Below are 20,618 nucleotides of genomic sequence, written 5' to 3' on the forward strand. Positions count from 1 at the left end.
GGCTGATGGCCTACACAAATGAACCCATGTCACGTAGAGAATGTGTTACAGTGGGACGCCTCCCTCCCTAAAGTGAAAGATTGAGTGGTAACTAGTTTATGAGGTATTACTATTCTTTTGTTTTTGGGTTTTCAGCTCTAACAGTGTCTCTCCCTGACCTGTTCAATGACCCCAAAGCATCCCATTGCATTCCAGAAGAAGGCACATTTAGTGAACTCAAGTGTGTGTGTGTGTGTGTGTGTGTGTGTGTGTGTGTGTGTGTGTGTGTGTGTGTGTGTGTGTTTAACCTATTTGGACTCTCATCAATTATTCATAATGGAGACTAATGTATCCAGTGTTACAGTAAGAGCTATCATTTTATAGGTCACACTGCAAGTGACCTATACCAATGTTATACATGGTAGCTTTGCTGCACACTTCATATCAAAAGAAAATATTACTAGATGAGAGGAGCTACTTGAGGTCAGAGCCATTTTCAATAAATACAGATGCTATCGTCATTGAGTGTATGAATATGAAGCACCTTTAACTGGCCCATCTGCTGAACCAAGGTTAGGTCAGCTAGCTGTTCTCTTCTTTTCAGAAGGTGGCTCAGTGGATAGAGCACTGGACTTGGAGTGAAGAAGACTTGAATTCAAATCTAGCTCTGTGACCCAGCGTAAGTCACTTAGCTTCTGTCTGCCTTCTCATTAATAAAATAGAGATGATAATAGCACCTATCTCCTGGGATTGTTGTGAGGATAAAAGGAGATGATATTTGTTAAATACTTTGCATTTTCTAGCTCTTATATAATAGAGGTAATTTATCCTCCCCTACATCCCAGGTACCACAACTAGCAGATGGATACACTTTAATGGACACCCTAAATCCAGTGAATTAGCTTAATAGGTGTTCCCAAAGATCATAAGCTTTGCAACTATTTAGCCTCAGCCAGACCTACAGGATCTGACCTGCCAGCCAGCAGGCACAGAACACCTAAATCCAGTCCCAGTTGTGCTTGGAGGACGTATGTGCTCCAAGCTCCCAGCTGGCATGTACCTTGCATCCAAAGGCACTCTCTGTTGACAGGCTTTTGTGCCTGGAAGTCCTTCCTAGAGAGGCCTTGTGGGCAGTGTTCCATCTCTGTCGGGACAACCCAGCTGCTGGCTATATGCGGCCTATTTAAAACCTTACATGTGGTCACTTGAAAATGTTGGTGGCCATATCTACAAATAAAACAGCTGCTAGTATTTTATTATACCTTAGTCTTTGAGGTACATGCCCAGGCCATGGACCCTGTGGGGGAAGTTAGCAGGCTTGTTTCAATACCTGCCAAATTCTCTTTACCTCCAGGTGGTGGTGATGCTGAAATTCATCATGGACCACCTGCCATCCCAGGTGTATGATGCTAAAGTGGTGATCAAAAGTTCTGGCACCTCTGATGTAGCACCTGATAGTCAGAGAAACATGAAGCAGCCCACAGGGTAACCACGTGGTGAATTGATTCCCCAATATGTGCAGCCCAAGAAAGGATGGGGAGAACTGGTTCCATTACCTGAGATAGGCTTGCTCATGCTTACTCTAGGGGAAAGGTGTCAAACACAGTCCCCTCCCCAGTGTAGAAGGAACCAGGTTAAAATGCAATTGGCAAACATTTAACAGAAATAAATAAAAACACAGTAGAACATAGATAATGTTTATATGTAGTTTTCTAAGTCAATATGTGTCTTATATTGTAGCCAATGTGCATCCTTCTGGACTGTTTAGTGGACCAAGTTTCTCTTTGAGTTGTATGCCATTGCTCTAGGGCACTTGTATGGACTTCTAAGAATGGGAGACTTTTAGGAAACAGAAGAATCTCTTCTTTAGATCAGACATTCTTAACCTAGGATCCACCAGGTTGTTTTTAAAAATACTTTGATAACTGTATTTAATTATTTTAGACATTTAAAAACATTATTCTGAGGAGTCCATAGGCTTCCCCAGAATGCCCAAGGGGTCCATGACATTTATATAAAAAAAAAAGAATAAGAACCCCTGAACTAGATTCATATTCTTGAAAAATCCAGTACCCAAAAACATAAAATCCAGCTAACCCCAACTCCAGCAGCTGGCTCCCAACTGTTCCCAAGCTCTCGGAAAGTTCCACACCAATGATAATGCCGTTTTGCCTCCTCTAAAGACTTTTCCTTTTCAGCCAGGTCATAATCAAAGGCAATGGTAAAAGCAGGAGACCTTCTGAAGTCTTGTGAATGGCAAACCCATTTCCTTGGGAGCAGGCTCATAAAAATGAATACTTAGACTAATGTCAGTGACATCTCACCTATGTAGAGAGCTTTATGGTTTACAGATCATTTTTCTCCCACCAGTTGTGTGAGATGGGTTGTATGTCTCATCACCCCTATTTTATAAATTAGGAAACTGAGACTTAGAAAAGAGGAAATGACTTGCTCATGGTCACAGAGTAATGTGTCGGAGCCTAGATTTGATCTAACATCTCAAAGCGAAAACACTTCAATTTGACATTATCTCTAATGTTAACAAATCTTTAAAAATTAAGGAAAGGTGAGAGGGAGCAAAGCTATTTAAGGAAACTTAAAGGAAACCCACCTTCAAAATGTTCTCTAGAAAGCAAATGCTAAGTCAGTCAGTGTTTTCAGAAGACACTTCAAGGATTGGAGCTTATTTATAAAAGGCTAAACCCTGTTGGGAAATGTGAGGGGTAGGGGATTGTGGGGTCAGAATGTTATATACATACTCTAATATTTTTTTTGCTTAGCAATTTCTGATTGTTACAAAGAAGAGTTCCATTTTGTGTGTATGTTATTGTGGTGGGGTAATATCTAGAAATGACTGTGTTATAAAAACAAAGGCATCAGGGAAACCTAGTTTAGAAAAAAAGTGTTGTGGTTGCACCATTTCACCCTTAAGAAGTGTGAATGCCCAAAGAAAAGCAGCAGTCACAAATTTCCAAGGCCAACATAGTCATGATTTAATTTTATCCTCACTGGCTCTTGGAAAATAATTCAACAATGATGGCTCTTTCCCCTAAGGAATAAAATTGAGTTCAGATGGGTTCTGATGAAATAAAATTCTCTGCAAATTATGCACTGGGGAAATGCAAACTTTCAGAGAAACACAGGAAAAAGAGGAGGAGAAAACAGTCCAACACTGAAGCTTTGTATGACAGAGATCAGCAAATGCTCCATTCCACGGGGGAACGTCCTAATGCAATGAGCTGATGTCTACTGATTTTTACATGGCGCTGAAGTCTACCCTTCTATCCCAACAAATGAGCCTGAATTTCCATCTAACCTAAGTCAATACAGACAGCTACAGTTCAAAATGAATTTTTTTCCATTAGCATAATGGACTGCAATAAAAACCACTGGCCAAGTCTTGGCCTCATCACCGTGGCATTTATAGCACTGATTTTAGTAACTGAGAGGGTGATGTTATTTCACCTATCCCCATTTTAACTTTCCATACTCTTCATTTTTCACAACCTCTATTTTGCTTATATGTGTTTTGTTTACACATCTATACATACTTTGCCAGACCGATGGGCAAACGAGGCTTCTGGCTTTGCTTACCATCACCCTTCACTGTTTCAAGGGAAACTGTCCTAAATGACAATGTTGTGGAATCTCCCCTCCCCTCCCCTCGCTGTTAAAAATAGGCCTTGTTCTGCTGCTTTGAATCTTAAAGGAAAAGAGATGAGATCATTTTATGCTTGGAGAGTGAATTCAGGCGGTGAGTGATTGACATTAGTGAATTCAATTGCACAGGAAACAGGTGTTAAAATGACTTTTTCTATCCTATTAAGTATCCTCTTCATACACTGATTCACAGACATGTTTCCATTCTGATGAGTGAGGAGCCAAGCCTGTAATTTGTCCGCCATACCCATCCTTCACACACCACCCCTGGCAGCAAGTTCTTCTTCAGTTACTGCAAAAATTGTCTATTGTTCTTCATAAGCTTCTGCCCAAGGTGAGTGATAGAAGGATGAACCTGTGAAATTAAACATCGAGAAGCAGCAAGCATGTAATTTAACAGGACTAGCACGCAATGACGTCTGTCCAGCTAGACCTTCATCTGAATTTTGAGAGTTGGGCCCCTCCTCCCAGTTTTGATTCACTTTCTCACAGAAGTTTAAACTTCCCAAACCTTCAGTCTTCAAAATATGACCTCCATCTTTATCTCTTTTTTCCAAATCTCTGTTTCGATCTCTGTCACTCTATCTCTGTCTCTTCTCTCTCTTTCCTCTCTCTGTCTCTTCTTCCTCTCTACCTCTTTTATCTCTCTATATGTTTATATATCTCTCTCACATATTGAAGCCCATGTTTATCTGATAACCACTAACCATGTCCTCCATGTGATAGCCTAGATGCTCTCAAACACTCTGTTTCAATGTAACAAGACAATTTTAACTTAAACTCCAAAGTTTACAGGCTGTGGACAAAGGCTTCTATCATGAAAAAAGGCTGTACTTTTTTTTCAGGGGTCCTGGGAACTAGTCTTCTATTGACTAGCTAGCTGTATGACCTTAGACATGTCATATCAGTTTAATAGACCTCAATCTTCTCGTCTATAAAAAGAAGGCATTGGGCTTGTTAACCTCTAAGGTGCCTTCCAGCTCACACATTCTGTAATTCTCCTAGGGCACATGTCATTTTTCAGCCCACAGGCCGCATCATATGGTAAAACAATTCCATAGTTGTTGTACAGAGCAGCTAAATAGAATTTAGCATCAGTGGAAAATGGCAACAGCTTGTGTAAGTGATCCCTTGCCAGTTTGTCTCAAAATTTCGTATTTTGCTGGCTTTGATTGTGTGTATGTGTGTGTGCATGTGCTCTTGTGTAAAGGGCATTAAAATGTACCTTTTTCAACTTAAATGCAAAGAGGCATAAAACTAAAACCACAGTATTTGGAAAACTAATAGCTAAGAGGACCAGCCTTAGGGTAACACAAATCCCCCTCCCCATCTTTTTTTTTTTTAAATTTTCCCCAAATATACCATGTCTTTAATGTTCTGGGGAGCTGCTCCTTCCAATCTCTGGTACTTACTTATTCTGTTACTGGCCTCTGACTCCAAGGCTTTCCTTCTGCCTTTTACAATCACCTTGGCCTTTCCAGGGAATATTAAGAATGGTAAAAAATGAAAAATGGAAAGTGTACCAGGCTGGAAAACAAAGTGACCTGGAACCAAGACAGCTAATGATGACACTGAAAAGTGACATGGAACAGCTTTGAATTCACAGGCTGATAGACTTGATGTAACCTTCACAGATTACCCTGAAGGCAAGAGAAACTCTGATGCTGCTTTCTCATTTGAAACCTTGGAAATATTTTTGGTTTCTGGGATCCAGAGTTTATAGGGCATATACTGGCTTTTTACAGTAGATGGTTTTAAAGTTTCATTTTTTTTAGTAAAACACTTTATATGCATATATATATATATATATATATACATATACATCGCACATATACAGGTATGTATAGATATATGTACACATCCATTGTAATACTAGACAGCTTAGTAGCAGGGGTGGGGAACCCATGACCTGGAGGCCAAATGTGGCCCTCTAGGTCCTCAAGTGTGGCCCTTTGATGGAATTCAAACTTCACTGAAGTTCACTAATTAGAATTCAACATCAGAAACCAACTTCACTGAAGTTTGGATTCAGTCAAAGGCTGCACTTGAGGACCTAGAGGTCCACCTGTGGCCTTCAGGCCATAGGTTCCCCATCCCTGGGTCTCAGTGGATAGAGTGCTGAACTTGGAGTCAAGAAGAACTGAGTTCAAATCCTCCCCCAGATACTGCACGACCCTGGTCAAGTCATATAACTCATTTTCCCCATCTGTAAAATGGGTTTAATAATAGCACCTACTTCAAAGGGTGGTTGTAAGGATCAAATGAAATACCAGTGTAAAGTGCTTTGTAAACCTTAAAGTTCTATACAGATGCTAGCTATAATATAATGATAACACTGTGTATATATATGTGTATGCATATATTCATATGTAAAGTACTTTGCAAACCTTAAAGTTCTATATAAATGTGTATATATATATATACATACATACATAATATTATTATTATATTATAGCTAGAATTTATGTAGAACTTTAAGGTTTACAAAGCACTTTACATATATTTCACACGCATATTTTATATACATATATACACACATACATATATATTACATCCATCTTTCCATACATCCAATACATACATTTAACAAACTTACCTTTATCCTGAATTGGAAAACGAACAAATAAAGTTTTTATTTTTTCTTATGCTACATTTTTTTGACTGCTAAGAAAGCTAACATAATCTTAGGTGGCATTTACCTTGCAACCTTGTGTTAACATTAATGGATGGTGCCTTGAGCAAAGGAGGTGCTAATCCCACCGTCTTTTGCCCTGGTTGGACCACATCTGGAATTATATCACACTGAGTTTTCTGGGCTGCATTTCAAGAGAGCCATTGACAGGTTGGATTGAGTCCAGAGGAGGAAGACTGAGATGTTAAGGGAACTTGAAACCACGGGATTAGCTAAAAGGAGGTGGGCATGTATAATTTAGAAAAAGACTTGTCAGGGGACATGATAGCTATCTTCAAATGGCAGGTATCTTCAAATGGCTGACGTGCTACCATGTGCCAGAGCGATTAGATTTATTTTACATGATTACAGGGAACAGAACTGGGATCAGTGAATGGAAGTTTACAAAAAGGTAGGTTTGGGTTCAATGTAAGAAAGAATCATATATATATTTTATTGTTGTCTTGAACTTAACATAAAATGAGCATTTCCACATACACCACAGAGCAGGAGAGGATTGTGTGTGGAATTGAACATTTCTTTTGTCTAGAGCTTGCTTTTCTTTTAAAGTATATAATAAATTCAACATATAATTTTTAAAACTGTCTTGATTGTCTGTGATTCTTTCCACCCTTCTTTCAATTTTTCTAAGGAAGAACTTAACAATTAGAGCTGATCTAAGATGAGAACAGGCTGCTTCAGGATAGCAAACTCCCTGTCAATGGTGGTGTTTAAGTGGAAGGAGTTGTGACTATTTGTTGGGGAAGGCATAGGAGTTTTTTCCTTCAAGAAATAAATTAGGCCAGATTAGAAATCAGCAAGCTTTTAAGAGAGAAGAGGGTTTTTTTTTAAGTCTTAGAATATTAGTCTTGTAATCTATTAAAGGACCTATGTATGTGCATGTACATATATGCACATCTGCTTATATACACATGTATATAACATACATGTATATATGTGTATGAATACACAATATACATGTGTATTATACAATAAACATGTATATGTTTATATACATACATACATACACACAAGCACAAAATGTCACAAAAACTATAATAACTTAAAATTACACTGACTCAGTGCACCCTGTACAATCTCACACATATATTCAATTGATGCAATACTGATTTTGTAAAAACCTCATCTATGCTAATTCATATATTTTATTGTTTCATTTAAATTATTGTCTATTGTATTATTGTAACATACAAGGTGGTGCAATAGATAAGAGTGCCAGGTCTGAAGTCAGGAAGATTCATCTTTCCTGAGGTTAAATCTGGCCTCAGACATTTACTAGCTGTGTGACCCTGGGCAAGTTACTTAACCCTGTTTGCCTCAGTTTCTTCATTTGTAAAATGATCTGGAGAAGGAAATGGCAAACCACTCCATTATTTCTGCCAAGAAAACCTCAAATGGGGTCATGAAGAATCAGACATGACTGAAATTACTGAACAACAAAAACTTGCATAAATTAAATGCAGATAAAACTTTCAGAGTGTCAACATGTTTAATTTTTACACTAGACTAGAGTGACCAAATAATAATTTGTTGTCTTCAGAAGGACCTGTGGGTGCCTGGTACCTGGAGAGGTAACCCTAAGAATGTCCTCCTATACCCTTCTCCCCTTAACATAAGACAAGAATGCATTTATCAGATTAGTTTATTGTCACCTTCCAGCAGAGGAAGAGTCTGGTCCTGAGGGGATGATGTATATAGAACAGGAAGCAGCAGATGGGGCAGCAGTGAGCCCTAGGGGAGGGAGGGAATGTGACAGTTCTAGGCTGGAGCTCTCTACACTTTCAGGGCTAGGAGTTTCCAAAGAGCTTCTGGGTTATTAATGAGATGAGTCAACACCCAGGTATGGGCTCATAGGTTTATTTTGGCTAAAGGAGCTTAAAGTCTGTATTTATAGAGCCACTCCTTTCCTGGCCTCTGGACTAGGTTATCCTTAGATTTTCTGGGATTTCTTTTTCACTAAAAGGAATAAATGATTAGTAAACAATCTCATAACAGCTTGACAATAACAGGAAACACTTCTAGAGTATATCATAGGGTCACTTTAGTTCGGTCGGCTCTTCATATATACATTATAAATTTTAGATTTGTAATTCCTTATCAAGTTCAGAATCTAGTAGGGGGACTATTAACTATTAGCCAGATATTTGGTTATCTATAATGTTCCTAGCACTGTGCTGGGTTCAGTGGGTGATTCCAAAAAGAAGTATAAAATAATAGCTAGCATTTACATTATGCGTTGAAGTTTGCAAAGGGTTTTACACATATTATCTCATTTGGTCCTCACAACAACCCTGGGAGGTAGGTGATATTATTATCTCCATTTTACAGCTGAGGAAACTGAGGCAGGCAGCGGTTAAGTGACTTGCCCGGCGTCACACGGCCAGTGAGTGTCTGAGGCCATATTTGATCTTCCTAACTTCAAGTTCAGCACTTTATCCACCATACTGTCTAGCTGCCTCAAAATACTTATAATTTTTTTTGGGGGGGGAAGGTGATGTCACATAAATAGAAGAGAGTCATAAAACAACATATGATTAAGTGCAATAGTATTTTGGAAAAGGGAGAAACAAGTATGGGGTAGGCTTTGTTGGAAAGGTGGTACTTGATATGGTTGGGTAGGATTTGAACAGGCACAGAGAAGGGAGCAGGATATTCAGGTGGAATGGATTGATTGCATGAGCAAAGACATGGAAGTGGGAATGAATATAGTTTGTTCAGAAGAAAACTTGCCTGACTGCAACAGAGTACAGCTAAACGAGAGAAATGAAAATATGAGAAAGGTAAGGAGCCGTATTATGGATGGTCTAAAAGACTAGAAAAGGAGTTCATATTTAATGCAGTAGGTGGTAGGGATTCATTGAAGATTCTTTGAATAGGAGGCATTTAGAATAGGGCATGTTTGGAAGGTTTTTCTGGCAATAATTCTAAAAGAAAGTGCCAAGCATCACAGAGTTTTTAGATTACATGTAAGCATAATTTAATTGTTAATACCCTAAACATGTGATCTTTGTCCAATCATCAATGAACTGATACAACGATAGAGGAAATGAACCTTTGTAATGCTGATGTTCTCCTTATGGATGAAACCAAAAGACAAAGAGAAATAATAGCTAAATCAAACAACAAGACTTTATTAAGCATCTATTATGTTCCAGGCACCATGTAAGGTGACAGAGATGCAAAACCCCAAATGAAATAATTATTGCCTTCAAGGAATTTACATTTTATTAAGGAAAATGTTTTTTGCTTTTTTTTGATAGGGAGGACACAAGCAGTTATTAAGCTCCTACTTTGTACCATTGGTTTTGCAAATCAATCGTCATGATAACCCTGGAAGGTAGGTGCTGTTATGATGTCTTTGGAAGTTAAATATCTTTCCCAGGGTTGTACAGCTAGTAAGTGTCTGAGGCCAGATTTGGACTTAGCTCTTCCTGACTCTAGGCCCAGCAATCTATCTACCATACCACCTAGCTGCCTCTGGTAAGGAGCGGGACAGGAGCAGGTACTAGCTTGGAGGCTAAAGAAAGGCTTCATGTAGAAGGCCTGAACTTTGAAGAAGGCTTAAGGCTTCAAAGAGGCCGAGGTGGATATAATATATTCCAGGCATTGGGGGAGAACTTCAGCAAAAGTGAGATGACAGTGAAAGACAGAGTTAGGTTTGCTATGCTTCTAAAAGCAATAAGAAATTCATATCATTAGTCACTTTGGCCTGCAGTACTAATGGTGAGCATGGGCAAAAGATTGCCATGAAGATAATATTCATCACATTTGTTACAAAGGACAAAGATGTGGTGAAAGTCTACAAAGAACTTGGCCAGACCCAAAATTAAATACTCAAGGACTTCAACAAAAACGTGGGCACAGGAGAAAAAAGCAAAAAGTATGTATGCTAGAAAATACGATTTGAAATTAAGAAATGTAAAGGACCATTGTTGTTCAGTCATGTCCGATTCTCTGTGACCCCATTTGGTGTTTTCTTGGCAAAGATATGAGAGAGGTTTGCCATTTCCTTCTCCAGCTCGTTTTACAGATAAGGAACTGAGGCTAACAGGGTTAAGTGACTTGCCCAGGGTCACACAGCAAGTAAATGTCTCAGGTCAGATTTGAGCTCAGGTCTTCCTGACTCCAGGCCTGGCACTCTATCCACTGTGCCACATAGTAGCCTCATCTTCAAACATATTATGTTCAAGAGAAGAGACAGAAGTCATTGAATATGGTAAGCACTGAACATCATTATGAAAATAAAAATATCTCTTCATAGGCTGAAAATGCCAGATTACAGGAAGTTATTTCAGAATCAATTGTGTGTAAATCATTGACTAGTTAAAGAAAAGGTAAAAATCAGTGCCAATTAGAAGGAAGAATGGAGATGAGAAGGCTCCACTGGAGGAAATTACAACCATTACAACCTAACCCATTCAAACAAGCTGTTGAAATAACAAAAACAAAAAGGAACTTAATAAAGATGAAGACATTGACTTTTGTTAATATTTTTTCACTTAGAAGTTTAATTAATCAAAATGTATCACCCCAACAGGAAGGCCAAAAGAGCTCAGTAAGGTCCTCAGGCAACAAATAGCTAACCTCACCTAGCCCACAGGCATGGCAGCCTTGAAGCAATACCAGTCTGAAGTACAAGCTCATTTGCCATACATTAAGCAGGATGATGCTGGCAGATTATGAACAGTATTGCATCATAAAGCATCAAAAAACAGTGGAAGGAAAGACAAAACTGAAGAAAGTATGGCATGAAACCAAACTAATACAGGTCATCCCAAGATCTGTCTCATAGACAAAACTGGAAGAAGGACAATAAAGACACAAAATGGCACAGATCTATTATGATAGTTGATGATGGCAGAACCACTGTGTGTGGATTCCAATACCTGAGTACCTGGAGTACTACATGAAAAAGTAGAGAAGGCACTTGGAGAAAATCAAGATAAGTTGAATGTTTGGAGCCTGACCAAGCACACATAGAAGGGTTGCATGATGAAGGTAGCATTAAGTTTGAAGATTCTCAGGGACAGATTTTCAAAATATTGCAAATTGGAAAAGATTCCAAAGAAGTGGTAAAGATCATGGACAGTATTATTTATATACACACACACACACACACACACACACACACACACACACACACATATATATATATGTATGTATGTATATATACACACACATATATACACATATACACATATATATATATATATATGCATATATATATGTATATTTTAAAAGCCACTGAGAAGGCATTAGCAGCTGTCAACTCAATTGCCTACATTCTCAGCTCTGTAAAATCTTTACAAGAACAATCTATACATGTAATGAGGATTCCCTTGAAAATATGAGAAGAGTTTTTTTAGATGAGTTTTTATAGCAGGCCATATCTTCAATCAACGAAAAGGTGCAGAGGATTTAAGATCCCTCTGTGTTTATTGGTTGCTGGTGATTGCCATAGCCCATGCACGTACACAGACTCCCAAATGACTAGGTAGAGAAAAATGCAACTTAATGATTCTAAAGAATATTTCCCATGTGTGTATTAAGATTGTGCAAGATTTGTTCATGTCCTCTGTTTTTAAATAACAAATGAGTGAAAAACAAAACAAAATCCAGAAAAGTTAAATTCTGGGGGAGGCAGAGACTAGGTAAGAGATGATCTCTGTTCTCATGAAGTTTATAGTCCAGCAGAGAAGTTCACAAAGGTCTGTGGAACTATGTTCTTTAAATGCTTTCTAAACCATCAAAGAAGCAAATATGTTCCATATTGCTATGGTCTCCTCTCAGGATATGGTTTAGCTCCCCTGCCCTTATGGACATAAAATCCATTAGGTAAGGAAGAATACAGTGTCAATTAAAAGTGCAAGTCAGAGATCAGGAATTCCAAGCTTCATTGCAATGGAATTATTAGAAGATTAGAAAACAAAATAAAGCAGTAGTTAGCTATGTGTCCAGTAAGATGATACATACTGCTGTTGTAAAACCCTCTGGGCTCTTTGTCTCTTTATTAATGTCACTCTGGCCAGTCTCAAGACTGTGGTCAAGGCAGGAACCCACTGTGGACAGAAACTGGGTCCCCTCTCAACTGGTCCAGGAAACAGAATAGGAAGATGAAACAGAAACTTCATTTGCATCTAGTCTGTACATAGAGACTATAGAAAGAAGATTGTTTTACCTTAGGGGGCATAGCCATTTTATGGTAGTGTCATAATCTGAAAATTGTAATACATGTTTGGTATACATGGTGACTCTCCATTAGCCAGAATATTAAATGAATTAGAAAGCCTTGTCTTCTCCTCTCCCCTCCTCTGTCTTTCTCTCCTGTCCTTCCCTCCCTTCTTTTCTTCCTCTTCTCTTTCCCATTCTTCCTTCCTTTCCTCCCTTCTCTGTTCCGTACTTTAACTATGTGCTATCATATGTATATCCTGGCTAAAAACCAAATGCAGTTAAATGTTAACAACAGTCATTTTAAAAAATCTACCCATATATTGATGGTGTCAGATTATTTTCTTGAAGTTTTACAAATGCTTAACCTCAAAAACTCAAAAATACTTTAAATCAAGGTGAGCCAAGCAGTGAACTTGGTGACCTTTAATGTGTTATTGGGCACCTTGAACAGTTATTATTGGCTTGAATAATGGGGAGACAGGGACAGTATCCTAGGAGTCACTAATAAGCTAAAAATCCAGAGGCTATAGGGGATAGGAGAGTGTGCAAAATCAAGTCTTTTAAAGTTTCCAGGTAGTCAGCCACAGCCTATTGCTTTTTTTTCTCCTTTTTTAATACTTGAACATCTTACTGGTCCTTTTGATAAATTACACATAGAATATGCTAGCAAAGCCTTTGTGTTATGACATAAGAATGCTGCCCAGTGATTTTGAAAGGCAGCTGAAGAAGGGGGGAAATTGCTCCATGTCTGGGCTGCGGCCCTCTGATGCGGATGAGTTTGATTGATTTCCCAGGTGCTAAAACTGCTTTCCCTTCCATAAGACTGGATGCACAACATAGATAGAAGCTAACAGAATAAGGATGATGGAGTTGTTTTTTTTTTTTTTGAATTATGGTCCAAATAAAAGTCTCAAAAATATTTCAAGAATTTATAAACACAGTATCCTCTAGATGAATTTTATATTACTTGATATAGATTTTTAACATTGTGTAAAACATAATATAGATTTAATGTGGACTTGTGACATTAGAGGATGGTTAATGTCTTGCCCCTGTGGGACACATGAAAATATTTCTTTGTCAGGCTTTATGGACAGTCAGCTTCCTCAGCACTAATGGTTTCACAAACTGTTTTGAAAATCTTGTTACCATCCATGGCATGATTTCTTTCTTTCCTCTTGCTTAATTCAAAATAAAATGGTGCATTTAGTTAAAAAAAAAGAGTCAGATTTCATGGAATTAGAAAGTATTTAAAATTGATGTGTCACTTTTGTGATGTCTTTAAGGTTTTCTCACACATACATGAATACGTATTTTGATTTGGCCCTGTGATTTTGCTGATGTAAGGGTGTTCCAAATTTGGAACTTTTTTCAGATTGTACAGACTAGCAACTGGTCTAAAATTTACAATCTTAAAGAGTTGGCTAGGCCAATGAGAGGCTCAGTGTCTTGTCCAAGGTCACTGAGCAATTGTGGGTCAAAGACTATACTTGAATCAAGGTCTTAATTCAAAGGCTGCTCCTTTACCCATATTTATGCTTATGACAACAAAACTTAATGTATTTTCACACCCAACCTACCTAATTTTGTTTCTAGCCCTTAGAAAATTATGTATGATTTAAAAATACACCTCACTGAATGTAAGGAAACAGTACTTTTACCTGTCACATAGTGTCAAATTCAATCTTCTCGTAGACTTCTTCAGTTATTTCAACCATTATTTCCAAATTCTTTTAAGTTAAATGACTATACTTGTCTAAAAGCTCAGCTTCTGTTCACATAAAGGAGAAATATTTTCAGCTGTATCAGTTAAGATACCACAACAACATGAACAGTTATATCCAAAGCACAATTACACTCATGAGATCCAAAGTTGTAGCAATGGAGTTGGAAAACCAAAGAGAGTAACTGGGTGAGTTGAACAATGGCTGTTGAAGTAAGTGCCATCAGTTATCTTAGAGGCAACAATGATATACTGCTCCGGAAACTTTTCCCATGGCATCATGAACGTTTACTCAACCTGACGAAGAGCAAGATTTTGCCATTATTTGGTGAACTGGGTCAAGCCACTTACTCTTTCCTTTGATTTATCCATGTGTGAAATAGAATTAGCAGTACATTTTCTAGTCTTCTGTCACCCAGGAAATACTATGGGTAAATATGTCAGAATCGATACATCCAGAGAAACACCATGCCATACATTTTGTCACACCATTCCCCTGAATGATGCCCTAGAGGTTGGAAGTGGTTTTGCATATATTACCTCATTCCATGCATTATCCTATATAGCTTCGAATGATGATGAGGAAGAGGAAACTTGGTGCATTGGAAAGAGGAACTATGTTTACTTCCTTGCTTTGTCACTGCCTCTATGACTTTGACCATGTCCAACAATATATATATCTCATTCTGTGCCCAGAGTCTATCACCTCTCTGTTAGGAGGTGGGTAGCATGCTTTATTAGTAGCCTTCTGGCATTATTGTTAAACATTGCATCAATCAAAATTCTTGTCTTTCAAAGTTGTATGTCTTTACAATATTGTTGATATAATATAAATGGCTCTCTTGACTCTGTTCACTTTACTTTACATCAATTCATACAAGTCTTCCCAGATTTCTCTGAAACTTTTCATCCCTTTCCGGGCACAATAGTATATTCCTTTACATTCATATACCAGAATTTGCTCAGCCCCCTTACTTTCCAGTTCTCTGCTACTACAAAAAAGTTGCTGTGAATATTTTTGCACACATGGGTACATTTATTCTTCCTTTGATCTCTTTGTGATATATCTATATATGCCATGTGTATATGTGCAGGTATTTATAATGTCACCCTATTTGGGGTTTATTGGCAAAGATACTGGAGTGTTTTGCCATTTCCTTCTCTGGCTCATTTTACAGATGAGGAAACTGAGGCAAACAGGGTTAAGTGATTTGCTCAGGATCACACAGCTAGTGTCTGAGGTATGATTCGAACTCAGGTGTTCCTGACTCCAAGCCTGGCATGGCATTTTATCCACTGCTCCACCTAGCTGTCCCCTATTAAGGGTGAGCAGCATTTAATCTACTCTTATGACCTCTATGATGCCTAACACAGTGCTAGGCACTGTGTTGAATCAATCTGAATTCAAGTCTCAGGATCCCATGGAACTCCTTGCATAAGTGATGGAAGCACCCCCTTCACAGAAGGTTTTGAGGTTGAAAATATGAATGGATACTGTGCTTACCAAGTTAGGACCAAATATTGTACATTGACTCTATTCCCGAAAATGATCTGGAGGTCAGCGACAACATAAGGGTCACTCCCAGAAACGATAAAGAGTTTTAGGTTTTATTGGGAAAGAGGGCTATTTATAAGGCCTCTGGAGGAGGGGGTGGTGGGGCTAGTGCTTATGAGGGTACAGGCATTAGCCTTATTCACATCAGAAGCAGCAAGGGAAAGCCCTCTCAATTTACCCAGAGGAATCTATCGCAGAAGTCTGAAGTCAGTGTATAGCTCCTATCTTATTTATCAAGAGATATTACAATTTACTCCCATTTTCCTTGTCACCAATAATAATCCTGGTGTTTCTGTTCATCCTTTTCAGGTGTTTTGAAATATTTTGGTTCAGTTAGGCTATGCTTTTATTAATGGTCGTTCATCCCGCGCCTCTCTTGATGAGTTGGCCCGAGCACAAAATTAAACGTCCCGATTTGATTTCTCTAAAACACATCCACCAAACACAATTGCCCTTTCTGTCAAGTAAGCCCTTAACAGTTTGTAAGTCTGAAGTGATTTTTTTCCTCTCCCTCTCATTAGAGTTGTTCTAAGACTCTTGACATTCTCTAAATCATCTTTCGCTGAGTATAAGTGGTCTTTGAGGAAGTCGATCGATGGCAGGCTTCAGCTCTCTTGAATTTTAATGCAAATGTCTGTGGTTCCCTTAATCAAACAAAGGTTAAAAAAGGAAATCAGATTAGTTTATGACAAAAAAGGCAGCAAAACCAACCAAACAAGAAAAACGTTTTCTGCATGAGGGGACGTTAGTCAATATCCTCAACAAGACCGCCACTGGAGATCAAGCTTCACGTGTGTGGTCAGTCCTAATTTCTAAATCAATATGGCCTTTTAAATAAATTTTTTTTTTGTCTACAGCAGCCTAATAGCACTGCTACCAATATTATTTTCCTCCTTTATATAAACACATTTTAAAAACCCTATAAAAGAAGCTGCCCAAATGGAATATTATATAGTAAGAAAGTTAGGATTTTGTAGTGCATAAGGTGCTGACCTTGGAGTCAGGAAGACCTGAGTTCAAGTTCTGCCTTTGAGCCATTCCAATTGTGTGACCGTGGGCAAATCATTTAATGCCTCAGTGGCCAAGTTTGAGATGAGTTGCTGATCTTTATTGATGGTGAAAGTTTCCATGCTGGGAGTTTCCAACAGTGATGAAACCACAGGTCTAGACTCTCTCCCACCCATAAGAAAACAAGACAAAAAAAAAACCCAACAAAATCCCAAAATTACAAAAGTATTAAAAAACCTCCCTCTAAATTCCCCTCTAAATCAGTGTGTTTTAAATATCATGTGGTTTCTCATAATGTGATTTAGCTGTAGCAAGGTAAAATGGTGAGAGGCAAAGGAATTAGAAGATTGAAATCTTTGCTTGTCCAGGGTAAGAAAAGATATTTGACAAAATTAAATCATCTGTGATAAAAGTGATGAATCCTAAAACTCAGGATGTTCTCACCCTAGTGTACCCAAATAGAGCCAGCAACAGATGGCTTTTACAGTAGGAAAGCCTTGCTCCAGGAATTCAGGACTATCATTATTATCAACGAATATTTATGGAGCATCTATGGGGTATATAGTAACTATACATCCAACAAGCTTCTGTTGACAAGTGAACTACATTGCTAAGGATACACTCAAATGGCCATGATGGATATATAATGGAACATAATTTCAAATAGAATTTAGACCTTTCAAAAGTCTAGTGTCACTCATTGAAGGTTTGAAGATACTCACCCGCAGCATTGTTAGAGACAGATTTTATTCCATTCCTACATGTTATTATTCATGCTTACTGGTATTTTCCCCGCTCCCCCTTCTCTTTGGTTATTGTTTCAACCAGATGAGGAAGTGGACAAATGAGCTCTCTCTGTGGTTCCTTTAATCAAATAAAGGTTAAAGAAGGAAATCAAATTAGTTAATTATAGAATCCCATACAACAGAAACATCCAAAGTGAGTAAAGTCATCTTGAATGAATGAAGGAATTAAAATAAAAACTACATTTATCAGGCACTTATGATGTGTCAAGCACTGTGCTAAGTGCTAAGGATACTAATAGAAAAATGGGGATAGTTCTTCATCTCAAGGAGCTCCCATTATAACACATATACCAGGTGTTAGCTGAAAGTCAGATGGAAACATCCCATGGAATTTAGGGTGCAGTAACTGATAAAATCACACCGATTTCTGATGTTGAACCATGTCATAATGCCAAGGATTTTGGTGGCAAAAACTTCTAAGGAACTTATCATTTGTAAAGTTTTCCTAAACACTAAACCATGAGAAAATACATTTTTTTGGATAAAGGATGTCAGATAAGATTGCCTTTCTAAAACCATAGTTTTTCATCAAAGCAATTTTTCCTTTAAAGCAATTTTATAGAGACAATTCCTTGGAAGACCTCAAGAAAATCAAGTGTTATTTCCTCTGTCAAGCATGGGGTAAAATGACCAAGGAAGGATACATAATTTCCTTTTCCCTAGGCATCTTCTAAAACAGGATATTCATATGTGAATTGAATGATTTAGGTGTGCCTGAAAGCAGGGTTCTGAATCAGATGACCTATGAAGATCCTTTCTGACTCCATGGCTGTTAGCGGCAGCCAGATGGTGCAGTAGATAGAATGGTTGACCTAGAGTCAGAAAGATATGAGTTCAAATTTGGCACCAGATACTTACTAGCTATATGACTCTCAGTAAGTCACTTACCCTCTGTTTGTTTCTTTTTCCTCATCTGTCAAATAGGGATAATAATAGTGTCTACCTCCCAGGGTTGTTGTGAGGATCATAATAAATAATATTTATAAAGCATTTTTCAAACCTTAAAGTGCTATACAAATGCTAACAGCTACTGCTGTTGCTACTACTATGATGATGACTACAACAATAACAATAGCTACTACTACTACTGCTACTATTATTTACTACTGCTACTACTACTATTACTACTTCTACATGTATTATATTAATACATAAGCCAATAAAACTTAAAGTAAATTTGTACATTGAAATGAAGTCTCAGTGTTGAGTTGCAGCCTAAGGAAACCTCTTCCTGGCTCTGAGTTCGCATCTCTATCCATTCCACCATACTGCCTCATGTGTGTACTTACTTATTTATAAATAATATATGTGTACTAGTGTACCAATATGTACACTACTATAATAGCACATACATTATAAAAGATGAAAAAGACATTAAAAAAGATTAAATAAAGGTGAGATATTGTTTGATATTAGAGTCAGTGGGGAGCCAATGCGGTTTATTGAGCAAGAGAGTGACATGTATTCTGCAGAAAACCCACTTTGGTACCTGGGTGGACAATGGATTGCAGTGGTGAGACCAGTGAAACAGAAGACTGGTTGCAATATTCCAGGCAAAAGGTGACAAGGGTCTGAACTGGGCTGGTGACTCTGTGAGTTGAGAGAAAGGGACAGACATGAGCAATAAAGAGGCAGAGCTGACGAGATTTGTCTTGTCTCATTCTAGATGCTGTATATACCTGACTAAGCCAAGACTTCAAGATGGCATCTTTGGGAAATTGGTGATTAAAATGTTTGAACTTGATTAGATTCTGGAAAACTAGGTCCCCAAAGAATGAATTACTGTGTTCTAATAAAATACACTGCATTAGAATGTTCTTAATACAACTTCTTTATATTCTACATGAAAAGGCTGTTGGTAGAGTAGAATGAATATTGGACAAGGAGTCCGAAGACATGGATTCTAACTAATCCTAGCTCTGCGTCTTACTGGCTGTGTTACTTAAATTGTTATTTTTGGCTTGTACTGGACTTACGACAATTAATAAGGAGCTCTCAATGAGGAAACTCCTTCTACCAATGTAGATAGGCACCTTCTCTGCAACTTATAGTTTTGGGCAGTTGCTTAGGACACTTAGAGATTAAATGACTCACATAGCCAATATGTGCAGGAAGCAAGACTTGAATCAGGATCTTTTCAATGTTGAAGGCAGTTCTTTACCCTCTATTCCTTGATGCCTCAGTACTTGAAAAAATATGTATCTTAATTATCGACTTTTTATTCTATTGTTCCCGAGACTTCTCCTTACCAAAAGCCTTCCCTTATAATAAAAAAATGATAATTAAATAGAACAAGCCAGCACAGTTGCCGTGCCTGACAGTGTACTGCCTATTCCCCATTTATGTTCCACCATTTCTCTGCTGTTTCATTGCCAGTCTTCTGAAGTCAAGCAGCAGAGAGAGGACGGTAGAGTAGGAACAACATGGTATTTGGAGTCTGAGCATTGGGGTTTGAATCTTGGCTCTGCCTTCTTTTACCTTTTTATCTTTGACCAAGTTACTTGAACACTCTGAATCTGCTCCCTCATCTGTGACATGAGGTGGTTAGACTAGATGAGCATCTCCAAACTCTGGCAACTCCCTCATATCAGTAAAAAATGTTTGAGCATGCCCTGGAGTGAGTGTGGAGCCCACCTTCTGATGAGTGCTTGCTACAGCCCCACAGGGGTCTAGGGATAGGTGGTGGTTAGCTCAGGTTATAACTTTCCTGAGGAGGATGCAGAAAGGGGGAGGTTTAGAGCTTGCACAGAAGAGGGAGGGAGACAAGGGAGATGTGATCGTGCTAGAAACAAACTCCATCGTTGGTTATTGCTTGATCATTAGGGTGGGATGTGACCTAGCTTACCACCCTCCTTTTGTTGGATCACATGTCCCTTGGGGTCATCTCAGGTCTCAAAGGCTACTTCAGTTTCAGGCTCAGTTTCTTTATCTGTCAAAACAGATGATAACCGAAGTCAGCCTTGCTGACTTCATTGGGTTGTTGTGAAGATCTAAAGAGATAATGAATAGGAAGGTGTTTGGAAA

At 38.3% G+C, this 20,618-nt stretch overlaps 1 long non-coding RNA gene across 1 annotated transcript; it reads left to right on the top strand.

The window, feature by feature from the left end:
- Nucleotides 1-294: 294 nt before the first annotated feature.
- On the top strand, nt 295-19,407 carry LOC110211249 (uncharacterized). Its single transcript, XR_002325322.2, has 4 exons — nt 295-658; nt 3,833-3,973; nt 9,592-9,668; nt 19,261-19,407. It is a non-coding gene; the product is annotated as an uncharacterized LOC110211249 (long non-coding RNA).
- Nucleotides 19,408-20,618: the final 1,211 nt, after the last annotated feature.

The sequence above is a fragment of the Phascolarctos cinereus genome, unplaced genomic scaffold, assembly GCF_003287225.1.
Source record: "Phascolarctos cinereus isolate Bilbo 61053 unplaced genomic scaffold, phaCin_HiC Scaffold_1;HRSCAF=81, whole genome shotgun sequence".
Classification (NCBI taxonomy): Eukaryota; Metazoa; Chordata; class Mammalia; order Diprotodontia; family Phascolarctidae; genus Phascolarctos; species Phascolarctos cinereus.